This window comes from Myotis brandtii, unplaced genomic scaffold, assembly GCF_000412655.1.
Source record: "Myotis brandtii unplaced genomic scaffold, ASM41265v1 scaffold168, whole genome shotgun sequence".
Lineage (NCBI taxonomy): Eukaryota > Metazoa > Chordata > Mammalia > Chiroptera > Vespertilionidae > Myotis > Myotis brandtii.
Genome location: NW_005356173.1, coordinates 2194325 through 2200339, shown reverse-complemented (window position 1 = coordinate 2200339; position 6015 = coordinate 2194325). Strand labels below are relative to the sequence as shown.

The 6015-nt window shown below is 38.8% G+C and overlaps 1 long non-coding RNA gene across 1 annotated transcript in view; it reads left to right on the top strand.

Annotated features, from left to right (window-relative positions):
* LOC106725508 overlaps nucleotides 1-6015 on the top strand; it is an 89582-nt gene continuing 83567 nt past the window's right edge. Inside the window, exon 1 of the long non-coding RNA XR_001361393.1 lies at nucleotides 1-72. This is a non-coding gene — a long non-coding RNA (uncharacterized LOC106725508). The remainder of the gene's footprint in view (nucleotides 73-6015) is intronic.

Sequence of the window (6015 nt, the reverse complement as noted above, 5' to 3'; positions counted from 1 at the left end):
TCGCCGCCTTGGCCAGCAGACAGGAGCTGACACCCCAGGGCCCGGGCGCCCTCGGACGAGGCGGGGGCCCAGGTAGGAGCCGCGTGCCCCTCCCCCGGTGGGAGGCGATGCTGAAGTTGGGAATTTGCTGGGCAGTCTTGGCACCCGGGCTGCCCCCACCCCAGCCCCGGGAAGCAGAATCCCTTCGCTCGGGCGCCTTCCCTTTGACTTCCCTCCTCCCCTTCACATAGAGATGGTACAGGCTCCCCGAGCTCTGGCCCCCCGGGATGCACAGTCAGGCGCCCGACGGGCAGGTCTTCCAGCGGTCCTAACACCAAGTGATGGAGCCGAGCCTCCCGAATGGGGCGGCGGGGACTGCAGACGCCCCTAATGCAGATGTTTTCAATACGTAATTAATTCACACTCGTGCATATGCACACGGACACCCTGCAAGCCGAGGCTGCCAGGAAAACTACATTCCGGTAAACACGCACAAACCCAAACTGAAATAAACAAGCAGACATACGGATAATTGCTTCAGGGTCTCTGGTGCATGACAAGTACCAAGGGTTGTGAATATCTCTAGAGAGACCCGGATTTCCTATGCCCATTTAGATATTGCCCCTCATAAATCACACGCTATTCTCCCCAGCTCCCACCTGTCCACCCTCCCTCCTCCATCCTTCCATTCAGGCTCCATAAAGTACTTGGAATCTTATCTCTCTGCGGAACCAACCGTTTCCCTGACTTTACTGACACAGTTAAGAATGATTGGCCACCTAACTATCTAACGATGTTTAGGGAGGGTCAAGGAGGAGTAACGATGTCTTTCAGTATTATGCAATGAACAAGCATTTGCCTTTCAAGATAAATAAAATTTTTATAGAGACTTGGCTACTCCTGCAATAGACTCGGAGTTTAATGTTATGCTTAGGTCTCGGAAAGGTCCTCTGTAAACAGTATCGTGCGTTCAATGCGTAATTAGCATGGTGGTAATGGGCCTGATTCAGCATTCGTTATTAGATCTTTGTTTCTTATTGATTTAAAGGGATATGTTCTAGAAATAACTGCAGATTGGGTACAATCTGGAAAATGAAGAAACACACACAGAGGTGACTAACAGGAAACACTACATCCTCATATTATACAACTCGCTTCTTATAAAATAATAAACACATTCCTGTGGGTTATTGAATATCCCCCTTAAAAAAAATTCGAATACCCACAGATTATCAAAAGTCAATGAACACTTTCCAAAGCCCTCTGGTAGATAACTGCCATCAACAATTTGTAAGACCTCAAAGAAACCAGTCATTGGAATAAAAAATATTTTGAGGTAGCACAACTTTTCAGAAGTCAATCCTTTAACTATGTCTGTTTCTAAGCATTGCAGTAAACTCCACTAATGTGGCACTAAAGTGTTTTTTTTAATAGAAAAATAAAGGAGGAAACAATGGAAAGTATTACTATTTCAGTATCACAATGGATGCTATTCAATTGATATCTCAAGCAGGTTTGAAATGATTTTGTTTCTTAGGGTACTAAGCAACAGGAGCCTGCAATACTTATTATTTCATCATTCTGTAACAGAAAATGACATGCCTGAAGGTGTGTTTTTTGTTGTTGTTGTTTTCCCTCCAAAAAGCATTCTGACCACTTTGTAAACATTTCTCTTAATGAGTAAAAACAAACAAAAACAAACCTGGTTATAGCCACACATTTGTAACCAGCCTGTAACAACACTATGCTACATAGGATGGTCTTACTTCATGCTATGTGCCCTGAGAACTGGCCTTCATCTGTTTTTCAGTGCTTTTTGCCAGGTTTGAAAGTTAATTATGTCATACTAGAGGCCTGGTGCATGAAATTTCTGCACAGGTAGGGTGCCTAGGCCTGGCCAGCGATCAGGGCCGATCTGTGGGGCAACCGGAGGGGCAATCGGGGGGCCCCCTCTGGCACCTGCCTTGGCTGGCCTGGGGCCTGCAGGCTAGAGGCAGCTCCTGTGTTGAGTGTCTGCCCCCTGGTGGTCAGTGCGCATCATAGCGACTGGTCATTCTGCCAGTCTTCTCTCATTCAGTCAATTTGCATATTAGGCTTTTATTGTATAGGATTCTTTGTACTGTTATTACCTTTGCTTCAAATTTGTGTTCATTGGATATGGACATTCGGATTCACAAATGCTTAAAGAAATAGGGTTTTAATAGCTTCTGCATCTGCTATTTCTTAAATACTAATGCTACATTCTCCCTATCCAATTCACCATTTTCATCATTAGACATTAAATTTAATAAGCACCTTTTTAAAAAAAATTTCACTTATAACTCTAACTATTAGTGAGAAGATAGGAACTACGAAGCCTATTTGACCTGGCCAACTATTAAGGCCCTGTAAAACTGACAAGACAATCTATGGAGTCACAATAGTTCCACTAGATCTCCATTGGGTATGGTAAACATGGGCTGTCTTGTTCCAGAGAGTGAATTCATTATATGTGCATTACATTATATTTGCAAATAACTGAAGACAGCATATGATGATCTGAGAAATGTTTCTTTAGTTGGATATAAGGTCAGTCAAAGCTTGAGAATTGTAAAACAAAGTGAACCATGGCCCACACAGAGAAAACAAAAGCATGGTGGGGAGAGAGGATGGGCAAGTTGAATGTTAACATGACCTCATAATTGGAGTAAGTGATTGCTTCGCCATCAATATATTCATCATTCATATATATCTTCAATATTTGTTGACTGTAGACTATTAATGAGCTGGGCATTGTGCTAGATACTGGGTTTATATCTCTGAGAAGACAGACAACCCCTTTAACCTCAGAGTTGGGGGCTAATAGTTGAATAAAGAGATCAAAATAAGTCTGCATTACCTTGACACCAATATCTATTCAAGTAAATGTCAAATGGGTGATTATTCTGTGTCTTTATAAAGGGTGGTGCAAAAGTAGGTTTACAGTTGTTTGTATGGAAAATAATACAGTAATTAATAAGTAATAATACAAGTAAACTCTGCGTTTCTCATATAACTGTAAACCTAGTTTTGCCCCATCCTGTATATTCTTTTTTTCTCTCTTTTTTTTTCTTGTCAACCCTGTATATTCTTTTAAAAATGGATATCATCTAAATAGAAAATATATTATCATCACCTTAGTTGTTTCAGAGGTCTGTAAATAATCTAGTGTATGGAAAATTATCTCAAAAGTCCTCACCAATTTTTGGAACTTAAATGACAAAAAAAGTGAAAGTATTTTGGTTTCAATAACACTTGGAGTGACTGACTGTTGGAAGAAACATTGAATAAAGTCAGTAAGTAGAGAAACATCGGTATGTCCCTAGGTGTGTTCCGTGAGGTGGAATTTCCTCCTGGAAAACAAGCTGTTCAACTGGGCCCAGAAAGCAGTAAATTCCTTCAGAAAAGTATCTGACTAGAGGAGAAACACTCGCCAATCCAATTGCACACTAAACTCTGAAAATATTTGTTAAACAATTCATATTTGCACCGTGTAATATATATGGGAAAGGGTATAGTTAGAAAAAAGTGGTCTTCAAACATGTGTAACAACCTTTGAAATGAACAATTGAATTTAGGAGACCGGGAGGGAGATGGCTAAACCAATTCATAATATTTAGAATCTAGAAGCTGATCTTATTCTTAATTGCATTCTTCACTTTCTGGACACCCAGATTTCTTTGGATTGCAGTATGCATAACGTGCATATAGATGACTCACATAACTCAGAATAATTGTTGCAATTAAAAACTAGTTTTTAAAAAAATCTAATGTGGCACTTTAGAGCTTGGGCTCTCCCAAATTTAACCTACAATTTATGTAGTGATTACTTTTTAAAAAAATCTCCCATTATTTGACTATCTCATAGATTAAGGAAAATATTATTTCAAGTTGAATGGTACCAGGTAGCATACAAAACCCAATTCAGGTATTAGATTGAATGAGTAGTCAGGTTAGACCGGGGAACGTAATAAAGCAAACAGGCCATATGGTTCTGGGGAATCTGGATATTGTACGTACAAAATAAACAAGCAAAAGGACAAAGAGACCCCCCTTGTCCACACTGTTGGAACTGATATAACTGATTAGAAAAGAAGATTTCTGAGAATATTTTAATTCCATCCAGAAAGCTGGGTTGAATTAAATCTCTCTACTATGCATTTATTTAATCTCCCCAATTTGCAGTGGTGAATGTATTGAGTGGAGCAGGCTTGGAGGTGTTAATTATTCCCTAAACAGTTTAAGTTAGTTTGCATAGTTGCTGCCAAAACATTTACAGCTAGATTCCATAATTCATAGTATTCCTAATTTCCTATAAGGATGCCATGCCTCACCAGGCAGTAGGAAATGGCAAGACCTCTTTTACTTCTGCAGGGTTGAAAAACAATGTGGAACCTCTGGATGTCTTTACTGCCACCTACATAAAGCCAAGAATGCATTCTATTTCAGTTTAAACCATGTGATGGTTGTGAAATGAATTTGAGAGATGGCTTCAACTGCATGCTTCAGTAAAAACATGGTTAATTGTTTCTTTTCAAAATGTTTTCCATTGGACTACATAAATATTAAAGTTCAATTATAGCAGTTCTACCAACATTCAGGTATCTGTGGTATTATGTTTAATAACACTCAAAGTAGTTTATGTGATAATATAATAATTAATGATCTCTTGCTCTGTTGAACTTTCTGCTTGATTAACATTTAGCCAGGAATGGGGAGGAGACCAAGAAGATGGTTTTCCATTTATATCTTGCAATACAATATTTTCAATATGGATTAGCTCACATTCCTGCTTAGTATGTTGAGTAGACTGACCTAATTGTATCTTTCTTTGATAATTCATGAAATTGATAATGCAATTCTCATTTTAACTGCATATACTGCAATTTAGTATATATTGGAATTTTCTGATTCTGGAGTTGGTGTTATGTGCCTTTAAAGTTTTTTTTTTTTTCTGGTCTTCTCTTCAGCTCCTTAAATCCTTATTAGCAAGTTGAGACTAAAGTGCTTCCCACCTGGAAGGTAATTCTCCATTCCCTGAGAAGACCAGATAGAAATGAGAAGCAAAACGCAGAGTGGATGATTTGGGGGAAAGGCTCATCTTTTCATTTGGTTCATCATTCTGTATTTTCTTCTTCTCCTCAATTCCCCTCCTCCCCCTCCTCCTCCTCCTCCTCCTCCTCCCTCTTTTTCTTCTTCTTTTGTCATAGTAATACAATTTCAGTGGCCAAGAAGTAGTAAGTGGTACTACATGGTAGTAAATACTTATTTGACTATTTAGAATTGTTTCTGCTCATAACCCTTTGGGATCTTGGTTGTAGCTACTTGTGGAAGACTGAGTCTCTCTTTTATAAGTAACCTCAAGGTGTATTAAATATATACCACTTTTAATATTTTTAATTTATGCCATTTTCATAAAAGCCAAATACAGAAGAAAATGCCAAATTATTGTGAGTTCCAGTCATTGATATTAGGCTAATAACTGGTTGTTACTATAAAGGCTATGTACTGACCTCTTGGCATTTCTATTCCTCTGAAGTTTGTATATATTCTTTTGTTGCTCATCTTGAAATCCCCAGAGAGGATAAAAATCATTTACAGACTTCCATATTGGAGGTAATTTCCATTGTGAGTGTGGGGAAGAGAGGGAAAAATGCATGCATACCACACTCAAAAGGCAATGCATATTATTCTCATCTTAGGTTTTATCTCCATAAATGTAGTTTATGAAGTAATAAGTAATTTCATATACCAGCACTCAAGTACTCGCCAATGTGTAGCACACTTTTCATAGCTATGAAATTTGAGAGTTAAAACCCGCTATCGTCCACTTTAAATATATTTGAAATGCGATAGTGTCCTAGTGGGCAATTTATAACATTTGGTGTTATTGAGAAGAGTTGTAACCATTTTGTTTTTTTAAAAAACCTAAAAGTGTTGTTGGCACTCACATTGGGGTGAGTAACCAGAAGGATGGGCTCATGGAATACTGTTCTGTGCTTTCTTCTGCCAGAGTCC